This window comes from Tachypleus tridentatus, chromosome 9 (assembly GCF_004210375.1).
Source record: "Tachypleus tridentatus isolate NWPU-2018 chromosome 9, ASM421037v1, whole genome shotgun sequence".
In the NCBI taxonomy this organism is placed as follows: domain Eukaryota; kingdom Metazoa; phylum Arthropoda; class Merostomata; order Xiphosura; family Limulidae; genus Tachypleus; species Tachypleus tridentatus.
This window is the reverse complement of record NC_134833.1, coordinates 9924663-9939877: the sequence shown is the minus strand read 5'-3', so window position 1 is coordinate 9939877 and position 15215 is coordinate 9924663. Positions and strand designations below refer to the sequence as shown.

The 15215-nt window shown below is 32.5% G+C and overlaps 2 protein-coding genes across 3 annotated transcripts in view; one reads left to right on the top strand and one right to left on the bottom strand.

The window, feature by feature from the left end:
- Positions 1 to 15215, bottom strand: part of LOC143224740 (glutamate receptor ionotropic, NMDA 2A-like) — a 373609-nt gene that overhangs the window by 92959 nt on the left and 265435 nt on the right. The gene's annotated exons all lie outside the window — the stretch shown is intronic.
- Positions 13226 to 15215, top strand: part of LOC143226923 (glutamate receptor ionotropic, NMDA 2B-like) — a 179274-nt gene continuing 177284 nt past the window's right edge. The window contains exon 1 of the mRNA XM_076458483.1: positions 13226 to 13496. The gene's annotated coding sequence lies outside the window, so the exon portion shown is untranslated. The remainder of the gene's footprint in view (positions 13497 to 15215) is intronic.

The window sequence follows — 15215 nt, the reverse complement described above, 5'->3', positions numbered from 1 at the left end:
CCCGTCGCACCAAACATGCTCGCCCTTTCAACCGTGGGGCGTTATAATGTCACGGTTAATCCCACTATTCGCTGGTAAAAGAGTAGCCCAAGAGTTGGCGGTGGGTGGTGATGACTAGCTGCCTTCCCTCTAGTCTTACATTGCTAAATTAGGGACGGCTAGCGCAGATAACTCTCGAGTAGCTTTGCGCGAAATTCTAAAACAAACTATCAGGTAAGAATTTCTTTTCACAAAAAGTGAGAAGAAAACTCCTTACTCAGATCACATTATTATTTTGTTTACCACTTTGAACATTTATTATAATTTCGTATGTTTGTACCCTAGAACGATGGGTAAGACTACCATGTCGTGATTGGTCTAGATAAATCCAAAGCCGAATGGAGAAGAGTGGATATCATTTTTGTATTCAGCAAAGTACTGCAGAAGTTATGAACATTTCAGGACAGTAAAAACCATCACAGTAGCTCTGCAGTAAACATAAAACCCATGACGTTGTAATTCTGGATTTTATCTCCACGACAGATACAGTGCAAATAGCCCATTATGTAATTTTGCGCTAAAAAAAATCTGAAGCCAAGTTATTACCGGACTTTTGTTCTCATGTTTCAGAATATTGATAATATAATTTCAATAGTACCCATATCACGTTCAAACAGAATACGGCGAAACTAAATGAATATATACATATATGCAGTCCCAAATAAGTAATTAGCAAAGTTCAATTTTCTTTTTATCTTTCAAAACAAATGATTTTCTCCGTATCTTATATTTCACCTCGAGGTTACTTTTGTTCCAAATCGAAAGAATCGCTGTTTACATATTTCTTACCCTTTTACTTTAGAAACAAACAAACCTCTGCACTTTACAATTTGTTTTAGAATCCATTCCAATAACCACGTGGCTCTAAGTATCCTTTGATGTTTATATTTAAAATTTATGAGATGTTTGTTTATCTTGTAAATTTCGTAAAAAAAATGTTTATGGTAGAACGAATTTCTTTCTCGATTTTCTTCGTTTTTAGAAGTAATCTGGGTTCGTGAAAAACGTTTTGTTTGTATTGGTTACTAAAACCATTTCTCCACTGTAACCATTACTGGATCTGTTTCTATTAAAGTCAATTATTTTTTTCTTTTAAATATTTTAAGAAAACATGCCTTTGCGGACGACGGGTTTCAAAGCAGAAGTAACTTACAATATCTCTAACTAGAGATGGCGCTGCTCTCTTTGAAAATATTTCATTAATTGCTTGCAATTGTATGCATCACGCGGGCTTATTACCTAGCTCATATGTGAAGCCACCTGTTTTAAATGCAACAATTAGCTTGTTGACTAATGAAATATTATATTGTCTGCACTCAACCAGTGACATCATCAATTTCGTCATCGAGAAAGCCTAACGCGTAGGATTATTTATCAAATCTCCTTAAAATTATAATTTGTCAACTTTGGATCAGTCTCGTAAGTACGAGTAACTAATAAGGTCTTTATAACACTTTTCCTGATAAATATTCGATAATAAATCAAGCTTGTAAACAGGTATTATGTTTGTGTTTCCCATATTTTGTTTGCTGTTTATAGTGGAACTCGAACCCCTGATTTTGGATTCGTCTTAAAGTTAATACTGATCGACCGGATCATTTTCAGTTCTTAAATTTGGTGCCAGGAGAGAAACGACAGACAGTTTGTTGTACATGTAAATAACTGCAATCATGTTAATAAGTTTTTGTCTAGAATTTTCTATCTCAGCTTTACTATCATTCTATGTCTACCTCGTAAAGTTCTGTTTCGTTTGTACACCACATTGGACTATCTCTTGTATGTTGAGCGGAATCGAATCCCAGATTTTAGCGTTGTAATTCCGTAAACTTACTGCTGCCCTACACTTCGTAAAATAATGATTGATAAACTGTTTTGACAGATATGTAATATTTTAAACATATCATATAGCTTACTTATATAGCCATATAAATCTATCCAACACTTTAATTCATATATTCCCCGTAATTGTGATTTTCTAAAGTTAACCTCTGTTGTGTTGTGTTTGTTTTTCTGTTTTGTGATGAACGTATTTTACCGTTTCAAAAGAACTATAAGATATCAAGCACTTTATAAACCGGACATTAATCGGATAACTAAATGCATTGTGGCCTTAAATTGACTTGTACTATCACTAATTTTAATTTCCATATCTACAGTACTCATCCATAAATAGAAGAGATTAATGAAGGAACGATGCTTATTGGTGCTAGAAATAAGAAATAATAACTTTATTGGCCGTCTGTGATCAAGAGCTCAGGTCAAATATTAGAACGTCGAATGATATTACACCCGTTCATGGAAATATGAAGCAGGTCACGTGACACCCGTTTATGAAAATATGAAGTAGGTCACGTGATGACTTACGGTAGTTACTACGGCTGTCTCCTTGCGTTTTGAAACTATTATCAAATATGCTGTTTTTGTTGGTCTTTGAATATTATATTTTAGTGTTTCGAAAAGGGTAATATTGTTTTTGTTAACGGTATATATGTTATACTGTTACCTGCTATACCATTGTATGCTACAGTGTTATGTGTTAAACTGTTATATGTTTATACTTTTATATGTTACAATATTATATGTTATACTGTTGTATGTTATACTGCTATATGTTACACTACTACATTGTTATACGCTATACTGTAAATGTTATACATTTATATGTTATATGTTATATTTTAAACTATTATGTTACACTGTTGTATGTTACACTGTTATGTGTTAAACTGTTATAAGTTATACTCTTATATGCTCCACTGTTGTATGCTATACTGTATATGTTATACTGTTATATGTTACACTGTTACACTATATATGTTTTACTGTTATATGCTACACTGTTATACTGTATATTTTATACTTTTATATGTTATAGTGTTACATGCTATACTGTCATGTGTTATATTGTTACATGCTATATGTTATACTATCATATCTTATACTGTTATATGTTATAGTGTTATCAACATTCCACCAGCTTCCTTTCTCGTGTGTCCAGAGTTAATTATTTGTTTTAAACACAGGTTTTTCACTGTCTTTGTTTTGTAGTTTGTAGAACTCATTTTATCTTATTTGTTCAAACTCACTGAAAGACGACCATCATAAGTGTCTCAAGGAATAAATAACGTCACCACACATGATTACATTAACACTTGATGGATATGTAAACACACATGATTAACTAACACTTGGTGGATATGTAAACACACATGATTACATTAACACTTGGTGGATATGTAAACACACATGATTACATTAACACTTGATGGATATGTAAACACACATGATTATATTAACACTTGATGGACATGTAAACACACATGATTACATTAACACTTGGGGGACATGTAAACACACATGATTACATTAACACTTGTGGACATGTAAACACACATGATTACATTAACACTTGGTGGATATGTAAACACACATGATTACATTAACACTTGGTGGACATTAAACACACATGATGGTGGATATGTAAACACACATGATTACATTAACACTTGGTGGATATGTAAACACACATGATTACATTTACAGTTGGTGGATAGGTAAACACACATGATTACATTAACACTTGGTGGACATGTAAACACACATGATTACATTAACACTTGATGGATATGTAAACACACATGATTACATTAACACTTGGTGGATATGTAAACACACATGATTACATTAACACTTGGTGGACATGTAAACACACATGATTACATTAACACTTGATGGATATGTAAACACACATGATTACATTAACACTTGGTGGATATGTAAACACACATGATTACATTAACACTTGATGGATATGTAAACACACATGATTACATTAACACTTGATGGATATGTAAACACACATGATTACGTGAGACTCTGATTTCGTAATTGTGTCACAAATGAGAATTGCTGGAAGCTGGGATCTTTCAAATTCACCTAGTTGTGTCACAAATGTGTAATTACTGTTAATTGGAATGTTTCAATCTCATACAGTTGTATCGCAAATGTGTAATTGCTGTTAACTGGGAAGTTTCAAGCTCACACAGTTGTGTCACAAATGTATGCTTACTGTTAACTCAGACGTACAGTTGTGTCACAAATCTATAATTACTATTAATTGGGAGGTCTCCGGCTTACTTTATTATAAATAAACCATTACAGGAACTAACAATACGTTACTAGCTAGAGACTGTGAAAACATTTACTGGTTTCTTTCCCTCTGCTATGTACGTTTGAAAACGTGAGCACATGACAACCATCACTCCAGGAACATTTTTTTTTCTCTGACCTCTTTTCCGATTACCAGAGTGAGTATAAACAAGAAAAATGTGATGTTTGCTTCTTAACGTTTCACTTAAGCCAACATGAAACGTGTTTGGTGTTTCCAAGCATTATAGATACATTTTTATTCGTTTGTTTTATACACTTATGAAAGTGCAGAATGGCCCCTTACTGCGCATTAAAGAGACGAAACTTGACATATATAGAGAAGCTGAATTATTCATGGGCTGAATGAAGTAAGCCTACTAACAAACTGACAAGACGTCAGAATTCATGAAGCGGAACCATGTTCTTCTAACAAATAAAACAAGAAACCAGATTTTAACAGCTCCGACGCATCAGAGGGAGATACGTAAAGTTCATACTAAGCAGTTTTTTTTTATTCTAACATGCACCCTGTGACTCATAACTGTTTATGTGATTGGTTAATTATTTTGTTTGTAAACATAGGTTAATGGTAGCGCACATATTTAATACTAGTCATATGGATGATATTGTTGTGATATAATTTTCTATTATTGTTTATAATGTGAAATTCGTTACGTATTTATTAACTAGTGGACATTTACCAATAATATTGTTTTTGTGTACGTGTTATTATTGTTACACGAGAGATCCAGAAGTTATCTTCTGTGTATTTTATTTCTTACAGCATCGTAGTAAGTATTACATATTTGAATATAACACCATTACAAAACATCCATGAACCCCTGTTGTATGTGTTTTATTACATACAGCATCGTAGTAAGTATTACATATTTGAATATAACACCATTACAAGACATCCATGAACCCCTGTTGTATGTGTTTTATTACATACAGCATCGTAGTATTACGTGTTTAAATATAACACTATTACAAGACATCCATGAACCCCTGTTGTATGTGTTTTATTACATACAGCATCGTAGTATTATGTGTTTAAATATAACACCGTTACAAGATATCCATGAACCCCTGTTGTATGTGTTTTATTACATACAGCATCGTAGTATTACGTGTTTAAATATAACACTATTACAAGACATCCATGAACCCCTGTTGTATGTGTTTTATTACATACAGCATCGTAGTATTATGTGTTTAAATATAACACCGTTACAAGATATCCATAAACCCCTGTTGTATGTGTTTTATTACATACAGCATCGTAGTATTACGTGTTTAAATATAACACTATTACAAGACATCCATGAACCCCTGTTGTATGTGTTTTATTACATACAGCATCGTAGTATTGTGTTTAAATATAACACCGTTACAAGATATCCGTGAACCCCTGTTGTATATGTCTTATTATATAAAACGTCATAATATTGCATGTTTGAATATAACACTGTTACAAGACATCCGTGAACCCCATTTGTTCACTGATTTCTGATGAATTACTTCCATATATTTATTTGTGAAAGCTAGAGATTCTCAAATGCTTATTAGTTCTGATATAATAGAAATGTAGATGTATAAGCAGTCTTTAGATCGAGGTTCTACCAACATTTGCAGATAAATACCACTTTATTTTATATCAACAGTTCAATACGTTAGTCCAAAACTGTGTAGCCACAGCAGAGTAGCTTGTGTCATATTACAAAAGCTAATTTAGCTGCAGTACAAGAAACCAGATAAACCCAAACACTTTCGAAAGATAAACTTTCCTTCTTAGCAAGCAGGTCACTTGAGTCACAACCTACATTATCGGCCTCCTAACAATATATGTTATTGTTTCAGGTGTTCATAGCGTTGATTATTTTCACTTTCACTTTCTTAATCTATCGCCAAAACACTATAAGTTAGTGTTATGGTTTGTCTACTAAGTGTGGTTCTACATAGCTCAGTTTTATGGTTTGTCTACTAAGTGTGGTTCTACATAGCTCGATGTTATGGTTTGTCTACTAAGTGTGGTTCTATATAGCTCAGTGTTATGGTCTGTCTACTAGTTGTGGTTTTACATAGCTCAGTGTTATGGTTTGTCTACTAAGTGTGGTTTTACATAGCTCAGTTTTATGGTTTGTCTACTAAGTGTGGTTTTACATAGCTCAGTTTTATGGTTTGTCTACTAAGTGTGGTTCTACATAGCCCGGTATTATGGTTTGTGTTAATATTCCTTTGAAGGTATTGTGAGGTTTCAAGATACAACTACTTAATGTACCATTGGTTGGAAAGGTGGCGAATGGTGCACACAAAAATTATAAACTGCTTGGAGTTGACGTTTTGTGTGTATCGTCAAAGTTCGACCAAAAGCTACCATTGTTCAAAACACAAGAAATATATAGATATGTATTGATATACTGGTTGTATCATTCAAATATTATAATGTATTGTAATCGTATTGTTCATACATTCAACTATAAATTTAAGTACACCTAACTATTACATACAGACCTATACAAGCTAATGTTACGTTATACACAAATTAATATTAGATTTACACTTTAATATTAGATTATATACAATTCAATATTGGATTATAAACACTTTTGTGTTAAATTATATACACTTACTATTATATTATATACTATTACTGTTTTATCATATCAGCGATGCATACTTTAGTAGTAAATTATGTACACTTTAATAACAGATTAATTACACTTTCTATTATACTATATACGCTCTGCTATTACACCTTATACACTTTACTGTTACGTAAACTTAATTATTACATTTAAAGTAAGACTGAAGGAGCATGTCTGGTGCAAGAGTCGTATCTGTTTCTGTCAGGCCTAACTAAAGATGATGACAAAACCTTTTATCTTCGGTTTAACTTCGGTTATCTGTGTTTCCTTCTGTAAAGGTAGAAATCTATATCGGTTTCAGATTACTCCAAATACTTTGTTCAACTGTTGAAGGGACATACAACAAACCGTTTGTTTAGGTACACAAGGAGTGATCACTTCACCGAATTGTTTGCTCCGCTGCATAAGACATGAACAGTTCAAATTAAACTATTTATTCGTTTAAACAAGGACCAAATAGCTCAAAGAGAATACTGTGTGTTAAACTATACAAGGACTGGACAGTCTTAGAAATTTCTTTATTTAGCTGCACATATATTAAACAGCCTCAAAAGCCTGTTTGTTTAGCTGCACAAATATTAAACAGTTTATCTCAACGTAAACATTTTATCTCGATATGTATATAATTTTCCTAGAAAGAAAAAAAACCTCCAAATACAAATAAAAAACATTAAAAACAAATCAAATCATGTTGGGTAGTTCTCGTGTTTTTACTGTATATATTCGTCAGCATCATTTACCTTGCGACTACCTTTTAAAACGTGAAACAAAACCACTCACTTCTCGCGAATGTATCGAAAATTACGTCAATATTGTCCAGTGTGACATACGTCAGATATTTCCAAATATTCGAACAAACGTCGCAAACGTGTTTGCTCCCAGTTTGTAACGAAGTAAATCGTATCTCATGAAATTGGAATTCAAATTTATAATAAAGACTACGTGTTTTTTTTAATGTTCTCGAAGTTAATTTATTTCAGAATGACTTAAAAAGAAGAATTATGCACAAAGGTCGTCTTTAATTTTGTAACTGATAAGTTAGAGGGAAGAATGGTATAACGAACAGCCCTACCCGTCAGCTCCTGGGGTGTCTATGTGTGACTAGCTCGTGGAATTTAACCGTTACACTCACAGGAAACCAAAATCTGGAGCGCGTTCTTCCGGCAACAGGCAGCGAACCATGAACTCTTGAATTTACGTGCTGTCCGAGCATGCCCATCCTGTTTAAGGAAACCTACTGATCATTAGATCAAGATACTGACATTAACGACTTTTGAAAGTGCTGTAAAAATACGAATAATATCGTACAATTTAAACATGAAACTCAACCAAGACGACGGGGGCTTTTAGAGTTAATTAGAAAGGCAAAGAAGTGAGCCTACTGGACTCGTAAAACCTTCATTATTATGTAAACTACAGTAGTCTATGTAACGATTTTCTAGAATAGAAAATAACTATTTTAAATAATACGGAAAAATTAAATAGAGTTTGATTTCATCGAAATAGTTGTGGTTTTGGTTTTGTTTGTTTCTTTGTTTTTGAATTTCGCGCAAAGCTACACGAGGGCTATCTGCCCTAGCCGTCCCCAATTTAGCACTGTAAGACTAGAGGAAAAGCAGCTAGTCATCACCACCCACCGCCAACTCTTTCACCAATGAATAGTGGGAATTATTGAAACATTATAACGCCTGAAAGGACAAACATGTTTGGTGTGACAGTAACTCGAGTCGAGCACTCTAATCACATGTCTGTGCCAGGCCCAAATGGTTATGTAAGTGAGAATACTAGCATAATATTTAGTGAGCAGTTCGGTAATTTTGAAACATTACCACGTTTTAAACATGGTCAGTCAATGATTAAGCCACAGTAAGCCCGTTTTAACACCAACATTGCCAACTTTCATTTGTCATCCCTTCATTTGTTTGTGACAGATATAAAACCATAACGTTAAAACTATTTGCTCAGCTTAACCTTTCTGTCTTCTCGACTAACATTGTTTCACTTTGTTTTTAAAAACATAACTACGCTATACATCCTAAACTTTTAAAGATATATAAAAAAAACAACCTTTGTCTCAAAGAAAGTTGAGCCACGTTGGACAGAAGTGGAACATGTTTCTCTCTTTGTGTAAAACTAAACGGGTGTTGGTATGATTGTTTAATCACTGTGTGTGCACGTAACAGATGAAAAAAGTCTCAGTTTACTAAACACCAGCCCCCTAGTGGCATGGCATGTCTGGAGACTCACACCGTTAAAAACCAGGTTTCGTGGTGGGCAGAGCACAGATAGTCCATTGTGTAGCTTTGTGCTTAATTCGAAACAAACAAACTAGACACCAACTATGTTCATTCAGCAAGACGACATTTTGCATAAAGAAAGATAATTGAAATACACATTTATTTTTTTTATTCCTGCCGTCCCAGCTCTCGGTCGATGTTCTGTGTGATCTGTTTCTGCGACTTTTCAACTTTGACATGTTGTGTATCAACTTTTAATCAACTATCACTCGAAAATAGCTTGATCATTTGATTCAATAACACACGTTCTCTGGAAAATACGTAGGAAACTAGTAACTTTTAAACATTCATTTTAAAGAAAATAGTGAGGCTTAAAAACTACTTATTACGAAACACTATTGTGTTACGAATTCGTAATGAAAGCGTTAAGTTACCTTCAAATGATTATTTACTCTCATTGGATAGTTTCATTTTCTTCTTATATCCGCCTTATCAGTTACCATGGTGTCATTGGTTATGCTATAAGACAGTAATGTTTTATAATATCAGTTACCATGGTGTCATTGGTTATGCTATAAGACAGTAATGTTTTATAATATCAGTTACCATGGTGTCATTGGTTATGCTATAAGACAATAATGTTTTATAATATCAGTTACCATGGTGTCATTGGTTATGCTATAAGACAGTAATGTGTTTTATAATATCAGTTACCATGGTGTCATTGGTTATGCTATAAGACAGTAATGTTTTATAATATCAGTTACCATGGTGTCATTGGTTATGCTATAAGACAGTAATGTTTTATAATATCAGTTACCATGGTGTCATTGGTTATGCTATAAGACAGTAATGTTTTATAATATCAGTTACCATGGTGTCATTGGTTATGCTATAAGACAATAATTAATGTTTTATAATATCAGTTACCATGGTGTCATTGGTTATGTTATAAGACAGTAATGTTTTATAATATCAGTTACCATGGTGTCATTGGTTATGCTATAAGACAATAATTAATGTTTTATAATATCAGTTACCATGGTGTCATTGGTTATGCTATAAGACAGTAATGTTTTATAATATCAGTTACCATGGTGTCATTGGTTATGCTATAAGACAGTAATGTTTTATAATATCAGTTACCATGGTGTCATTGGTTATGCTATAAGACAGTAATGTTTTCTAATATCAGTTACCATGGTGTCATTGGTTATGCTATAAGACAGTAAAGTTTTATAATATCAGTTACCATGGTGTCATTGGTTATGCTATAAGATAGTAATGTTTCTAATATCAATTACCATGGTGTCATTGGTTATGCTATAAGATAGTAATGTTTTATAATATCAATTACCATGGTGTCATTGGTTATGCTATAAGATAGTAATGTTTTATAATATCAATTACCATGGTGTCATTGGTTATGCTATAAGATAGTAATGTTTTATAATATCAGTTACCATGGTGTCATTGGTTATGCTATAAGACAGTAATGTTTTATAATATCAGTTACCATGGTGTCATTGGTTATGCTATAAGATAGTAATGTTTTATAATATCAATTACCATGGTGTCATTGGTTATGCTATAAGATAGTAATGTTTTATAATATCAGTTACCATGGTGTCATTGGTTATGCTATAAGATAGTAATGTTTTATAATATCAGTTACCATGGTGTCATTGGTTATGCTATAAGATAGTAATGTTTTATAATATCAGTTACCATGGTGTCATTGGTTATGCTATAAGATAGTAATGTTTTATAATATCAATTACCATGGTGTCATTGGTTATGCTATAAGACAGTAAAGTTTTATAATATCAATTACCATGGTGTCATTGGTTATGCTATAAGATAATAATGTTTTATAACATCAGTTACCATGGTGTCATTGGTTATGCTATAAGACAGTAAAGTTTTATAATATCAATTACCATGGTGTCATTGGTTATGCTATAAGATAGTAATGTTTTATAATATCAGTTACCATGGTGTCATTGGTTATGCTATAAGATAGTAATGTTTTATAATATCAATTACCGTGGTGTAATTGGTTATGCTATAAGACAGTAATGTTTTATAATATCAGTTACCATGGTGTCATTGGTTATGCTATAAGATAGTAATGTTTTATAATATCAATTACCATGGTGTCATTGGTTATGCTATAAGATAGTAATGTTTTATAATATCAATTACCATGGTGTCATTGGTTATGCTATAAGATAGTAATGTTTTATAATATCAATTACCATGGTGTCATTGGTTATGCTATAAGATAGTAATGTTTTATAATATCAGTTACCATGGTGTCATTGGTTATGCTATAAGATAGTAATGTTTTATAATATCAATTACCATGGTGTCATTGGTTATGCTATAAGACAGTAAAGTTTTATAATATCAATTACCATGGTGTCATTGGTTATGCTATAAGATAGTAATGTTTTATAATATCAGTTACCATGGTGTCATTGGTTATGCTATAAGACAGTAAAGTTTTATAATATCAATTACCATGGTGTCATTGGTTATGCTATAAGACAATAATTAATGTTTTATAATATCAGTTACCATGGTGTCATTGGTTATGCTATAAGACAGTAATGTTTTATAATATCAGTTACCATGGTGTCATTGGTTATGCTATAAGACAATAATGTTTTCTAATATCAATTACCATGGTGTCATTGGTTATGCTATAAGACAGTAAAGTTTTATAATATCAGTTACCATGGTGTCATTGGTTATGCTATAAGATAGTAATGTTTTATAATATCAGTTACCATGGTGTCATTGGTTATGCTATAAGATAGTAATGTTTTATAATATCAATTACCATGGTGTCATTGGTTATGCTATAAGATAGTAATGTTTTATAATATCAATTACCATGGTGTCATTGGTTATGCTATAAGATAGTAATGTTTTATAATATCAATTACCATGGTGTCATTGGTTATGCTATAAGATAGTAATGTTTTATAATATCAATTACCATGGTGTCATTGGTTATGCTATAAGACAGTAATGTTTTATAATATCAGTTACCATGGTGTCATTGGTTATGCTATAAGATAGTAATGTTTTATAATATCAATTACCATGGTGTCATTGGTTATGCTATAAGATAGTAATGTTTTATAATATCAATTACCATGGTGTCATTGGTTATGCTATAAGATAGTAATGTTTTATAATATCAATTACCATGGTGTCATTGGTTATGCTATAAGATAGTAATGTTTTATAATATCAGTTACCATGGTGTCATTGGTTATGCTATAAGATAGTAATGTTTTATAATATCAATTACCATGGTGTCATTGGTTATGCTATAAGATAGTAATGTTTTATAATATCAGTTACCATGGTGTCATTGGTTATGCTATAAGATAGTAATGTTTTATAATATCAGTTACCATGGTGTCATTGGTTATGCTATAAGACAGTAATGTTTTATAATATCATTTGCCATGGTATTATTGTGTGTAATAAAACAAGTAAATATTTTGTGAAATCGTTTACCATAGTGACATCACTTAAGATATAAAACAAATAATGTTTTACGATATCAATTACCATAGCGACATCGGTAGATTGCTATCCAATTAGAATTGAATGTCTGTTTATATACACCGCGTGATTTCATATTGTTTACATGGTAACTGATCGTTCTCACACGACTTCATACCGTTTTCACAGATAACTGATCATTCTCACGTGACTTCGCATTCTTTACCTGGTAACTAAATGATCGTTCTCACGTGACTTCATATTGTTCACATTGGTGTCTGATGGAGTCTCCATCTCGTGTCTATTCACATTTCTAATGGTCATGACAAACATTTTAATATTCCCAAGTGAAGTTTAAAGTCAGCAGCAGACGTCGAAGTTCCACTAATTGATATAATCTCTAATTAATAACCGTATTCTAACAGCAGTCGTAAAAGTGTTAATTGCGACACAACTATACATAGAATTCTAGATAATTTATGATGTCCCCACATCTAAACCTGCTTAGCATCTGGATCGAATATGAGGTAATTATTTCGGTTGAAATGCCTCACGCAACTTGAATTTGGTTAACACTACATCGTTTCTACCATTAAATAAAATCCGTCAAGACGAAACGATTCAGTTCGGATAAAGTCTCCTATGTCTTCAATACGCAATGGAATCTCCTGTGTGTACCCATTGTCGCTTGCAGAGAACCGATTGTAGTGAGCATGCGCTACGGATGTTCCTCGAGTCCCTAAGTCAGTTTCAAATCCTCATCAGCTGCTTGTTGAGGTACACTGCATTCATCTGTTGCTGTGACAACGTTTCAGACACTGTGTACAGTCATCCTTGACTAAAAACGAAAACCCACAAGGAGAGAAAGACTCGAAAAGTTGGCACGATAGAGAGTGGTCTGGTAAGTGTGACCATGCATTTATTTCTTGGACTCAAACGTCCTTTACCGAGCGTTCGTCGGGAGAAACTTTGTGTTACATGCATCACCAGTCCATATAGATGCATATTCCAAGAAAGACTGGTATTAACGGGATGAAACATAAAACACATTTCTACTTTAACGTCAAAACTAAATTCTGTTTGAGCACCGTTTATAGCAAGCAGGCTTACGTTAGATTACGTTTCTTAGAAATAGTGCATATATTTTTGAATGGAATGATATCGCATGAGACGTAAATATAATTATAATTAATTAATTATAAATATAATTATGACAAAAGTATTCTGAACAGGGAAAGAAACATCTGTTTTCCTAAATGAAAATACATACACAGTAATTACAAACCCGTCTGCTTTACTTTGAAATGATTTAGATATTTGTAAGAACTGTAAATAATTCGTCTATTTACTACGTATAATAACGTCCAACAGCCAAATAATTCTCAACAACAAACTGAATCAAAATGAAAGCGGTTTTGTCTTATCAAACTTACACACTTAATAATTATAGGTTTTTTTTTTACCTTCACTGTGATTCTTTTTATAGCTAACTAAAGGAAATTATATGATAACACTTTGTAACACAAATTTGTTCCTGGATAGTATGTGTTATTTCTTAACTGCTTATGTTGTAAAGTACAGAAAATGGCCATTATTCCCTTCAAACTTTGCTTTTGTGATCTGGATAAAGAAATTTAGAAATTAATCTATTTTCTATGTGAAAACGGGAAAATTTGCACATTTTCACTCATATAAGGTCTGAATAAAACAACATATGAATCAAGATTTACATGTATTTATACTAAAGTTATACAAAAATGTTTAGAAGTGAGTAGTTTAGAGATTTGAAACTGTAATGTAAATCACTTTCACGTATCAGCCCCCACATGTTGTCTCCCATCATGTTTTTGTTATACGCTCCCAGGTCACAAAAGCAAAGTTTGAAGAGACCAATAGGTCATTTCCACTTACTTTAGGCATAACCATTTGATAAATAACACTTTCTGCCCAGGAACAAGAAAAGTACAAATTGTGTTATATAGTGTTATATTGTGTTATATAGTATTATATAGTGTTATATTGTGTTATATAGTGTTATATAGTGTTATTGTTTGTAAAGAAATAAGTAAAATACCTCGAGTCAAGAACAAAGTGCTTCACTGAGTTATTTTATGAAAATATCATTACAACACCTGGTCATAACACAAGGCTGTATTAATAGATATGATTACAACACCTGGTCATAACACAGAGCTGTATTAATTGATATGATTACAACACCTGGTCATAACACAGGGCTGTATTAATTGATATGATTACAACACCTAGTCATAACACAGAGCTGTATTAATTGATATCATTACAACACCTGGTCATAACACAGAGCTGTATTAATTGATATGATTACGACACCTGGTCATAACACAGGGCTGTATTAATTGATATGATTACAACACCTGGTCATAACACAGGGCTGTATTAATTGATATCATTACAACACCTGGTCATAACACAGAGCTGTATTAATTGATATGATTACGACACCTGGTCATAACACAGGGCTGTATTAATTGATATGATTACAATACCTGGTCAGAGCACAGAGCTGTATTAATTGATATGATTACAACACCTGGTCATAACACAGGGCTGTATTGATTGATATGATTACAACACATGG